This window comes from Hibiscus syriacus, unplaced genomic scaffold, assembly GCF_006381635.1.
Source record: "Hibiscus syriacus cultivar Baekdansim isolate YM2019G1 unplaced genomic scaffold, ASM638163v2 tig00110469_pilon, whole genome shotgun sequence".
Lineage (NCBI taxonomy): Eukaryota > Viridiplantae > Streptophyta > Magnoliopsida > Malvales > Malvaceae > Hibiscus > Hibiscus syriacus.
This window is the reverse complement of record NW_024062751.1, coordinates 1,087,193-1,100,448: the sequence shown is the minus strand read 5'-3', so window position 1 is coordinate 1,100,448 and position 13,256 is coordinate 1,087,193. Positions and strand designations below refer to the sequence as shown.

General features: G+C 34.4%; 1 pseudogene; it reads right to left on the bottom strand.

Annotated features, from left to right (window-relative positions):
• Positions 1-539: 539 nt before the first annotated feature.
• LOC120127538 lies at positions 540-11,448 on the bottom strand (annotated as a pseudogene).
• Positions 11,449-13,256: the final 1,808 nt, after the last annotated feature.

Genomic DNA, 13,256 nt, shown 5'->3' with positions numbered 1-13,256 from the left:
TACAAGTAATAAAACCAATAGGAATTGGTTTAAGTGGTAAGCATGCAGTTTGATATCACTTAAGCAAGATCTCGAGTTTGAGTCATTGTGTATACATAAAATCCCTGTTGAGAGACTCACCCACCAAAATTAGGTGTACGATGCGGGTCAGTTCAAATTAATCAAGACAAAACCGTGAAACTGGGAGAGCAACTAAAAAATACAATTAATAAAATAAATAATTATTTGGAAAAAAAATCAGAGTTTTGGCAACATAAGACTGGATTTTTATTTAAAATTGGACATTGTACATAGCACAGAAACTACACATTAAAATTTTTACTTGATGCATATAGCAGCACTTATGTAATATTGTAGCAGCTTAGTTGCTGTCTAAGCCAACAGGAACAACCACTTATCCAGAAAAGAAAATTACAAAAATAAAAAGCAAGAAACTAAAATACGGTATTTAGGTCTATCCATATCCGACCTTTATTAGTCTGTTTGACGAGCTAAAGTTTTGTTTTCTGTGCTAATGAGCCCAAGTTATCGCACATAAGCTAAAGCCTGGCACTTGTATAATTGGAGTTGTCGATGTTGCTCGGAGCTTGAAACTTGACGTGCTTTGATATGAGTGCAGCAAGCCTTTTTATATCTTCTGTTTTTTGTACGGCAGTTAAAGTCACTCGTATCCTGAGGGAAAAAAATCAAGAGGATTATATACATGAATGTCCATAATTACGGATTTTAATCTGATTCAAAGTATATAATTAACGTGTTCGTGGCGTTATTGAACTGTAACCTTGCTCTATTTGGAGGGACTGCTGGTGGTCCGACAGCGTCGCAGTAGAAACCAGCTTGTAGAAATTCCCTATGCATGGCATATCGAGAATGTTAGACATCTGTGTCATACATCAGTGATAAATAACAGTAGAGAACGAAAACAAACTGGTTGATTTTGATAGCATCCTTTATATCTCCGATCATGATGCATGCAATCTAACTTCTGACAGGGATTCCAGTTAGGGCATGGAACTCTTTCATTCGGTTCCGAATTTCCCTCCTACGCCATGATTCTTTCTTTGCCACCACCACCGAGGCTGTTCCATATATGTTAGTACAAACATTACGATTTATGCATTAATCAAGTAGACTGTGATTTGGAAATCTTTACCATGAGAAGCTGCAGCTAAGGGAATAGGTGCAACTGTTGAAAATATGAAAAAGTGACCCCTTGATTGAATCCATTGCTTCCAGATTTTGCTGTTGATGTAACGTTCAGAGATTGTGAACTCGTTTTGATGTAAATTAATTGAAGTTCCATCGATGTTTGAAGGCATTAATTACCTGCATGCCACGAACCCTCCCAGAGAAGACGCTGCCTTACTCAAAGTGCCGACGCATAAGTCGACGTCGTATTCACTGTTGAATTCCTCAGCTAGTCCCCCACCATTTTTGCCCCAAACAAATGTTCCATGAGCCTGATCAAAGGTCGAAAGTATTGTACATATATGTTAAAAAGGAGCTATATATTCATAAAATTTCAGAAAAATAATTGAATATGGAAGAACTTACATCATCAAGGACCCATAGAAACATGCTTCTTGCGAAGCTGAGCCAACTCACCCATGGGTGCAATGTCTCCATCCATACTGAACAAGCTGTGGATAGAAGAAGATCTAGTTATTGAAATAGTAGAATATAGACTAAATAGATCTAGAAAGGCATACATACCTATCTGTGGGTTAAACTCACGATATAATGCTTTCAAAATAAATAATTCACGATCTAATGCACTCCCCATATTATTTGCTGAAATAGGGTGAAATCCACAGTGTGACCGTAGGTCGCCATGCCTTCTGGGCGACCTACTACGTCGCCATGGCTTCCCGAGAGCTGCACAGAGATAATGGACACGTCCCCAACACCCAACACATGTCGCCATGCACGTCCCCAACACCCCAACAATGCACTCCCAGCGACCTACAAGGTCGCCATGCACTCCCGGCGACCTTGTAGGTCGCAAAGCAGTCTCGGCGACCAAGCTTAGGACCAAACTTAACCCTGCTCCCTTGTGCATGCGTTGTATCCATAGCTGGGAGATTCCTGCATCCATAGCTGGGAGATTGTAGCCAAGCTTTAACCCTCTGTTCCCTCATGCATGCGTTGCATCCATAGCTGGGAGATTCCTGCATCCATAAGCGTTAATTTAGCTGCTAAATGCAGCAAATATTACTATTGAATTGCAGCCTTTCAACGCTCAATAGTTACACGATTCAATGCTCAATATTATTTGCTTCAACAATCAAATTTAATGATGCTCTCCAACGCTCATTTTCTTTATATAGAGGATATGGGGGTTTAGGGTTTAGGGTAAAAGCAGAAACAACACATATAGAAATTTTATCGAGAGAAAGAAAATGAAGAAGAAGAAAAGAAGATAAAGGCTCAAACATTCTTTTTTGAGGTAATTTTTTATTGTTTAATTTAGTTTATTATATGAAATTATTAGTTTGTTAGCTTAGGGTTTAGGGTAAAACTAAAATTTAGTTAATTAGTTTGTTAGTTTAAGTTATGTTATATTAGTTTGTTAGTTTAAGTTATATATTATATTATATAAAAAATTAGTTAATTAATTTCTTAGTTTAAGTTATTAAATATAAAAAAATTAATTAATTTGTTAGTATCTTTAAACGTATATTAGGTTGTTTGTTGAAGTTATATTATAAAAAATTAATTAGTGCTTAATTAGTTGTTAGAAAGGAAAGGAAGAAGGCACAAATACGCGGGTAATTTATTATTTTTTGTTGTCCATTTTTAGTTGTTGTGTATATGTAAATTAGTTAGTTAGTAAGTTTATATTAGATAATTTGTGCGAGATAATTTCTGTTTAAAAAAAATATTGTGTTTAAAAATATTTAGTGTTGTTTTAAAAATATTTTGTTTAATTTCTATTATATGTGTAAATTAGTAAGGAGTAAAAATTAATTGAATGAAATAATCCGGTCAATACATTATCTCACGAAATAATTCTTTCGAGAACATTATCTCGATAGTTCTGCCTAACATATTTGTTTGATATTTTTAAAAAATAAAAAATATTATCAAACTAATCATTATTATTAGTAATAATTACTAAATGATTAGTATCAAATATAAATCATTAAATATTTATAATAAATAATTATTAGTTATCATGACTAAATCATATTATTATTAAATCATTAAATATCAAATCATTAGATTAATAATAATTATTAAATCATTATTAGTAATATTAGTAATCAATCAATCAAATTAAATAACAAATTTTATTTGATCATTAATATAATAGTATATTATATTTAATGATTTAATGATTTATGAAATTATCTTATCTAATTTTTTAATCTAAATTAATTTATTTTTTTATTTATAGAGAAAATGAGCAACAACTTTTTCACGATTGTCCATTATAATGGACAGATTATGGAAAATGAGGTCGGAGTAGTTTTTCAGTCTGAAAAACCAATAAATATGATGTTCAAAAAAGACATCACATTTATAGAAATGAAGCATAAGATAGAAAGAAAAATTCGAGCTGTAGTTGATGGTTTGAGGTATAGGTTTATGATATGCCCCAACCCAGTCAGATATGCTGCAGCTCCACTTGAAGAAGATGATGATATTAGAACCATGGTTGGATTACATGAGTCAACCAATATAGCAGTTATTGAGTTATTTGTTGATGTACGTAACATATGTGATGTTCCTGGGTCATCAAGAGGTGTGGCTCAAAATCCATCTGAAATGGCTTTATATAGTCAGTTTGAGGAGCCGACATACAAGTTCCCGAACAGTTTTATGGCACTATTGGAAAGTGTAAATGAAGTCGGGGGGACATCTGCAGCAGCAGAGTATGAGACGAGAAACATACCGGAATTGGTTGTTGATATTGACGCTGAAAATCGATGGGGAGAAATTCATGATGATTCAAGCGAAGATGAAGAAACCGAAGAACCCGTTTTGGGCGGCGACGAAAATATTTTTGGTGGAGGTGCAATTGATGAAGTTCCGGCACCGTATGAAGCTACTACTCACATGTACGAGATAGACTATGATACGATGAGGGTACCTGAATTCCCAGACATGCCACATTTATCTCCATACCAAATGACTGAATCATTCGATAATTCTGGTGAATTTTGAGTTGGGGTGCAATTCAGAGGAAAAAATGAAGCTACCCTGGCGATTAAAGAGTACTGCATCAAATGCCATGTTGATGTCCATGTTGCAGAGTCCAACCAAAAAACCCTATACGCGAAGTGTGTAAAATATGGCCTAGAGTGCAAGTGGAAGATCAGAGTGTCAAAAAATCAAAGGCACGATGTTTGGGTCATCACGATGTACAATGGTCCGCACACATGTTTGCGAAACTTCATCGAACAAGACCACCGACTATTGGACTCCGATGTAATATGTGAATACGTGAAGGCGATGGTTGAAAAGGATCCAAGGATATCTTGTTCAGTGTTAGCTGCATCTATTCGAAGCCAATTTGGATATCAAGTAAAATATGGCAAGGTGTGGAATGCGAAGATGAAGGCAATGAAGCTGACGTATGGAGATTGGGATACATCGTACAATGAGCTACCACATTTGCTACAAGCAATGAAGCGATTTATCCCAAGAACCATAATGAAATCTCAAACCATGCCCGCATATGATGAAGAAGGTCAACTTCTGCCAGGGAAGAAAATATTTCATAGACTATTTTGGGCATTCAAGGCATGTATTGAAGGATTTCCATTTTGCAAACGTATGATCCAAGTAGATGGTACGTGGTTGTATGGTCAATATAGGCATGTACTTTTGATGGCAGTTGCTCAAGATGGTGAGCGAAATATCTTCCCAATTGCATTCGCCATTGTTGAGGGAGAGACAACAGAGGCGTGGGATTTCTTTCTGATCAATCTACGTCAATATGTCGTTCGTGAAGATGGAGTTTGCTTGATATCCGATAGAGGAACGGGTATTTTGGCGGCAATTGAACGACCAGGAAGTCGTTGGATACCTCCGTATGCATATCCGATATTTTGTATCCGTCATATTGGCAAGAATAGTATCGACCAATTTCATAACGCACACATTCGTAGCGAGATAGTCAGCATGGGTAAGTTTTATTTTCAATATTTGTGCATTTTTTACATGGTTTTTTTAATTGCGGTTTAACGCAATATATTATGAAATAGGATACGAACTACGTCGACCAAATTTTGACAAGAGATTGGAGAATTTGAAGGTATTTTACGATGATCAGCGTGCTTGGAAGTGGGCTTCAAAAATACCGCGGGAAAAATGGTCGCAAGCATACGATGAAGGTCGGAGATACGGACATATGACCACAAACCTTGCTGAGGCCATTAATTCGGTACTAAAAGGTACACGCCATCTCCCAATTGTGAGTGTGGTGAAAGAGACGTACTTTAGATTGGCTAAAGTTTGGTCAGACAAAGGCAAAGAAATAGAGAGTCTCATAAATAGAGGTAAAACTTGGGCTCCTACAGTGGTGGAATCAATGGAAGCAAATGAGCGATTGGTAACATCAATGGTTGTTCATAATTTCGACCGAGTTGGTCATACTTTTGTCTTGTCGTGCATACGCCGTAACGTTGGAGGAGAAGACCAAACATTTAGAGTTGATTTACGACAGAAATGGTGTGATTGTGGTCGTTTTCAGGCATGCAAATATCCATGTGCTCATGCAGTCGCTACATGTATGTATGCTGGTGTAAGCGCATACACTTATGTTGATGAGTGCTTTCACCTACGTATGATATTAAATGTCTACAGATATGCGTTCAGACATATCCCGAATGAATCATATTGGCCGAGAAAAGATCATGACGAATGGCTGCCAAATCCAATGCTTTGCAGAAGTCCAAAGGGTCGACCTGAGTCCACTCGTATTCATACCAGTATGGATTTCCATGCTAGAGAGAGAGGTCAAGCAAAGAGATGCAGATTATGTAGGGGTGAAGGCCATTCAAAAATCAATTGTCCTAATTTACCAAGATATAGGCCTCATCATTAGTAATGATATATGTATTTCTATGAATTTCTATGTATTTCTAAGATTTAGTAATGATTAGTAATGATGAAATTATTATTAATATTTAATGATTTGATAGTAATGATTTAATAATGATTAGTAATAATGAAATTATTATTAATATTTAATGATTTGATATTAATGATTTAGTAATGATTAGTAATAATGAAATTATTATTAATTTTTAATGATTTGATAGTAATGATTAGTAATGATTAGTAATAATAATTTATTATTAATATTTAATGATTTGATATTAATGATTTAGTAATGATTTGATAGTAATGATTTACGACTTGAACAATGTTTGGTTCAATTAACCATATTTTCGTTACATAACTAGTAATGAAATTATAATAATGATTTAGTAATGATTAGTAATAATGAAATTATTATTAATTTTTAATGATTTGATAGTAATGATTAGTAATGATTAGTAATAATAATTTATTATTAATATTTAATGATTTGATATTAATGATTTAATAATGATTTGATAGTAATGATTTACGACTTGAATAATGAACAATGTTTGGTTCAATTAACCATATTTTCGTTACATAACTAGTAATGAAATTATAATAATGATTTAGTAATGATTAATAATAATGAAATTATTATTAATATTTAATGATTTGATATTAATGATTTAGTAATGATTAGTAATAATGAAATTATTATTAATATTTAATGATTTGATAGTAATGATTACGTAATGATTAGTAATAATGAAATTATTATTAATATTTAATGATTTGATATTAATGATTTAATAATGATTAGTAATAATGAAATTATTATTAATTTTTAATGATTTGATAGTAATGATTAATAATAATAATTTATTATTAATATTTAATGATTTGGTATTAATGATTTAGTAATGATTTGATAGTAATGATTTACGACTTGAACAATGAACAATGTTTGGTTCAATTAACCATATTTTTGTTACATAACTATTAATAAAATTATAATAATGATTTGATACTAAAAATCATTATAAATATGTCGAATTTGTTAAGGTTTGAAAAAACTAGTCTAATTTCAATATTAAATTTGTAAAAAACAACAAATTAGTTTACAATTGTTGCCGATGTCGGGGTGTTATTGAATGATAATGTTGGGGCGGACGTCTGATGCGTTGTGGCCATTGCGGTTGCTCAGGAGTATGGTACCCATCCTCCTCATTCATTGGGGGCATTTAAACTGACATGTGTTCAAAGTCATACGTCGACGAAAAGATGGGAGAGTAGATGGATGCATCAGGCTGCACAAACTCTGGTATGTATGCATCGCCGAACGGTTGTGGTGCGCTATTATCCATATCTTTCATTTCCGCTTCAGGTTGTTGAGATGAACTCCCACTCCAACTTGGTAGAGAGTATTCAGCTTTACCAAATCTTTTCTTAAACCTCAAAAATTGTCGCCTCTCTACAATTATTGTCAAGATTGGCTTTCCATTATCCAAAAAATAAGTAAGGTAAGCCGAAGTCTCAAAATTAAAGTCGTCGTCTTGAATGCCGTCAAGAGTTGGCATGAATGAAGCCCTATTGTTCCAAGCATTAATGTAGGTTGCATGCTTCTCAACCCAATTAACATTTTCTTTACGACGACCATCAAATCTGTACAGCTGGTCATGCGTCTCAACCCAATTCACCTGACGACGACCATCTAAGATTTGGAGGAGGTCATGATCCCATGGACTCCGCGGAATAGGTTGGTGGAAGTGGAATTGCCTCAACACTCTATCCCCAAATTGGATCTCAACAAAAGCAAAATTGATCAATGGTGTAACAGCACACCAATATTGAAACCCATCTAAAATATCGTGCGGTATCAACGCAAGTATTTCTTCATTCATGTATGGTCACCAATTAAACTGTAAAATTACAAAAACAATAAAATTTATTTAAATCAAATAATATAGTTAATTTAAATAATAATTAAAAATAACATATTATACATACCTACTTTTTTGCCTTAATGTCGATCTTCAGCCTGAACTCTTTAATGTTGTTGTGGACCAACCCCGTGCCTTCAATTTTATGCCTCCATCTGTATATCAATCAAAACAAAAATATGGTCATTTTTATTTTATAATTAATATTTTATATTAAAATAGAGAATTCATATTACCTTCCGGCAAGTGGAAAGTCAACCGCAGTCCGACTAATCGGTGTCAGAAACGGAAGTCTATGCCAAGCCCATGACTGTAGTAGCAACAAACATCCACCGATTTCTGCTGTGTTATTATCATTTACGACTAATGACGCCTTGCACATCTCACGATACAAGAACGCCAATATCGTCGATCCCCAGCTATATTGCCTATTATTCTCAAAATTTCTTAAAAAAAGAAGATACTGAGTGTGGACATAACTACCGGATTTATCCGGCATTAAAATACCCCCAATCAACTGTAATATATATGCTCGTGTTGCATATATAATTTCGTGCTCCGTACTATTTGGTTGAAGCTGAAATTCATTCTTCAACCATGACAACCTCACATGCCACCCTTTACACTCTGGTGGTACGGGCGTTTTCCCAAGAAACAAGCTACAAAGTTGTGCCACATTATTAAACTCATGTGACATTACCACTGGCATCCCATTTGTTTGGACCCCGAGTTGCAATGCCACATCCTCCAGAGTTATCGTACATTCGCCACACGACAAATGAAACGTATGCGTTTCTGGTCTCCAACGCTCAATCAAGGCACTGATCAAACCTGGGACCAACTTGTAATCTCGCACAAATGTTACATACCAAAATCCAGCCTCCTGTAAGTTTTCTTCTATCAATCTGTGTGGCTTGGGCACTTTATGTAGCCGAAGACGAAGGACTCGCTGCTCGTCCTCCTGCAATTAAATATTTCAAAAAATTTATCACAATCATAAAATAATATTCAAATATTTATTAATTATAATTTATTAAACAAATATTTTATTCACCATTATTCCCAAATGACTTGAAATATGTTTATTGTCAAGCCTCAACAGTGGAATTTGGTCAGCCATTGGAATGAATCTGTAAAAAAAATTAAACAACAATATTTAAAAAATCATTTAATATAATTTAATATAAACTAACTAACTAATTTACAGCATTAAACTTTAATATAATAACTTATAATATAATAAACTAATAAACTAACAAACTAAACTTTTTAAAATATAAGTTAAACGTAAACGCTAAACCCTTAAACAACTAATAAAATATTCTTTTATATAACTAAAACTAATAAACTATTTTTTCATTATAATATACTACTAATAAATTTACTAACTAATTTTTTATATAATATAAATTCAACAAACAAATATAACTTAACTATTTAACTACCACAAACTAATTAAATAATTTTTTTATATAACTAACGATTAACAAAACAAACTAATTAATTATTTTTTTAACTATATAACTATCAAACATACTAATTAAATAATTTTTTATTTATGTATAATATAACTTAAACTAACAATCATATAACCCTAAATTAACAAACTAATTAACTGATTTTTGTTTTACCATAAACCCTAAACTAACAAACTAAACATTTATAATAATAAACTAATTTAAATAAAAAAAATTTACCTCACAAGAGCCTTATCTCCCTTTCTTCTTCTTCCTTTCCTTTCTCCTTTTCTTTCTTTCTCGGCTGCAATTTTTTCTCCCTTTCTTCTGCTGCAATATCTTCTCCCTTTCTTTCTTTTATGTTCTCACGATAATGCACACCCCATATATAATTTAGGTGTCACCGGCTGCCTCAATTATTTCACCAATAATTGTGCAATTGCAGCTATGATAGCAGCTGATTTCACGCTGCAATGGTTCAATAATTGCACCAATAATTCACGGCTCAAATGGTTCACATGCATGCATTGCTACATGAAGCAGGTGATTTCACGCTCTAATTGCAGCTATGATAGCTGTGGGCATGCAGCGGGAGCAGGAGGGGAGCACGTGAAGGAATCTCAGTTGGCTAAGCTTGGTCGCCGGGACTGCTTGGCGACCTACAAGGTCGCTGGGAGTGCATGATGACCTTGTAGGTCGCTGGGAGTGCATGGCGACCTGTGTTGGGGTGTTGGGGACGTGCATGGTGACCTGTGTTGGGTGTTGGGGACGTGCATGGTACATACAGACGTCCATTATCTCTGTGCAGCTCCCGGGAAGCCATGGCGACGTAGTAGGTTGCCGGGAAGCCATGGCGACGTAGTAGGTCGCCCGGAAGGCATGGCGACCTACGGCCACACTGTGGATTTCACCCTATTTCAGCAAATAATATGGAGAGTGCATTAGATCGTGAATTATTTATTTTGAAAGCATTATATCGTGAGTTTAGCTCCTATCTGTGACCACCACTTTTCTCTTGTTTTTGCAGTTTGTTCTATGAAAGAAAAACCATTTTTATTAGATGAATATAGTAATGTAAATGAACCCATGAATTGAAAGCCTTTTAATATAAAAGCAAAAGGAAAACAACATACAAGAGTGCATCCAGGTGAGACATGTCACAGTGTTAATACACAAACAATTGGACTCCTCCTTGTTTTTCAGCGAGTTTAAGACCGTCAACAATGGAGGCATGGTTAAGCGCATCAGAAAATATGGCAACTTTTTCTTCCTTTGTTGGCCTCCTTCCTTCACCTTCATATATCACCGGTACAATACTTACGATTGCAACCATCACCGCCATATTGGCTCCAAAGCCTGAAGTGAATACAAGGCAAGCCTGCAATCCCAAATGCCCAACAGTACTATAGTTTCTTCTCCAGAGTGATCCAAGACGAAATTATACTAATTGTCTTTATAAATATACTTTACAATATACCTCTTTCTTCTTTAAATTTGCCAAGGCGGATTCTAGTGCCCTGTGATAATCGGTATGTCCACAGACCAGTGGGGAACCCCTTGGACCCGTTCCATGCTCCATTGCTGCTTGTTTAATTTGAAAACGAATGAAAACCAATCCATAAATATATAATCAATAAAAATGAATTACCTTGGCCATAGCAGTTGCAATAGTGGGATGCCTACTCAACCCCAAGAAATCATTTCCAGCAAAAATAGCTAGCTTCTTGAATTGCTTCTCCTGGTTTGAACTTATTATTTCATGTTCTTCTCTTTCATTTTTGCTGGTAAGTTCAAATCCTGCATGCGCCATGGATGTACATTACATATACCCACACTGATAACGTATGTCAATATATATACATGAATGTGTACATGCATGTTAAACACATACCATCCATCAATCGTTGGAAGAAAGTTTGTGGGAGCATAACTTGAGCTGCAAGTCGATCCCAAGGCTGAATTCCTTGGTATGTTTTGTATTCATCTTCAACTAAATGTGTTTGAGCTCCCTCTTCTTGCCCGCAATGAATATATTCATTGGCCTTATAGGCAAAAACATATTGCGAGACTCCAGCTTTGGAAGTGCTTCTTCAACGTACAAGTCCCACGAGGTCTTAATCTTCCTCATTGATTCCATTTCAGTATAAAGCACAAGCGATGGCAATTTGCTGTCTGTGTAAGAAAGATGGGAAAGAAAAGCTCTTGTTGGTTTTGGTTTCTACCTCATCAACCCCATCTATATTTATAGTGCAATTTCCTATCAAATTTGTATTATCAATTGAATACTTGAAACATTATTTAGTGTTTATTTTATCATCCACGTTTTTTCGGTAAAAAAAGTGTGGTAATTAGGGTCTGTAAAATTCAACTTAATTTAAGAAAGAACAATTTTTCGATTCAACGTTACAAAGTTTCACTTAATTCGACGCATAATTTTATAAGATTGATTTGAAAAAATAATAATTTTAAGTCGAGTTACAAAATTGGACTCAATAACTCAAAATATTTAGTAATTAATCGATTTTGATGTTCGAATCCATTTTTTTCAACTCTACATGATATATGTATATTATATATAAAAAATATAAAGACATATATATGTATATCATATATCGTTACAGAAATATGTCTAAATTGAAATCAATTAGTATCTTCTATTTTAAAAATAAAAACTTGAACAACTAAACTTGACTTGATTCAAGACCAAATTCAAATAAAGTTTAAGTGGTAAAATAAGATTGGTCAACTTGGCTAACTCGATTTTTTTTTTACTCAGACTCGACGTGGTTGAATACTCACCCTTAGTGATAAATCCGGTAATTTTGTTTACACTCAGTATCTTCTATTTTAAAGAAATTTTGTGAATACTAGGCAATATAGCTGGGGATTGGTGATATTGGTGTTCTTGTATCGTGAGATGTGCAAGGCGTCATTAGTCGTGAATAATAATAATACAACAGAAATCGGTGGATGTCTGATGCTGCTGCAATCATGGGCTTGGCAAGACTTCCATTTTTGACACCGATTAGACGGACTGCGGTTGACTTTCCACTTGCCGGAAGGTAATATGAATTCTATATTTTAATATAAAATATTAATTATTAATTATTAATTTTGATTAAAAAATATTGAACAAAATAGGCATATTTGTTTTTTGATTGATATATAGATGGAAGCATAAAATAGAAGGCACGGGGTTGGTGCACAACAATATTAAAGAGTTTAGGCTTAAGATCGACATTAAGGGCAAAAAGGAGGTATATATTATATGTTATTATTAATTATTATTTAATTTAACTATATTATTTGATTTAAATCAATTTTATTGATATTTTAATTTTACAGTTTAATTGGAGACCATACGTAGATGCAGAAATTATGGCGTGTGTGCCGCACGATGTTTTTTATGAGTGTCAATATTGGTGTGATGTTACACCATTGATTAATTTTTCTTTTGTTGAGATCCAATTTGCAGATAGAGTGCTGAGGCAATTCGGCTTCCACCAACCTATTCCGCAGAGTCCATGAGATCATGACCTCCTCCACAAATTAGATGGTCTCCGTCAGGTGAATTGGGTTGAGACGCATGACCACCTCCACAAATTAGATGGTCGCATTTGATGACTCTACTGTCCCGACATACGTACCAGAGTTTGTTCAGCCTCAGGCACCCATCTACTCTCTCATGTTTGAGTCGACGTATGACTTTGACCAAATGACATCTATGATGTCAAATACCAGTATTTGTCAGTCAACGTTTCCAAGTGGGATGGAAGAGCAAATTGGTAGAATGACAGAGCATAGTGGTTGGAATATATTTACAACA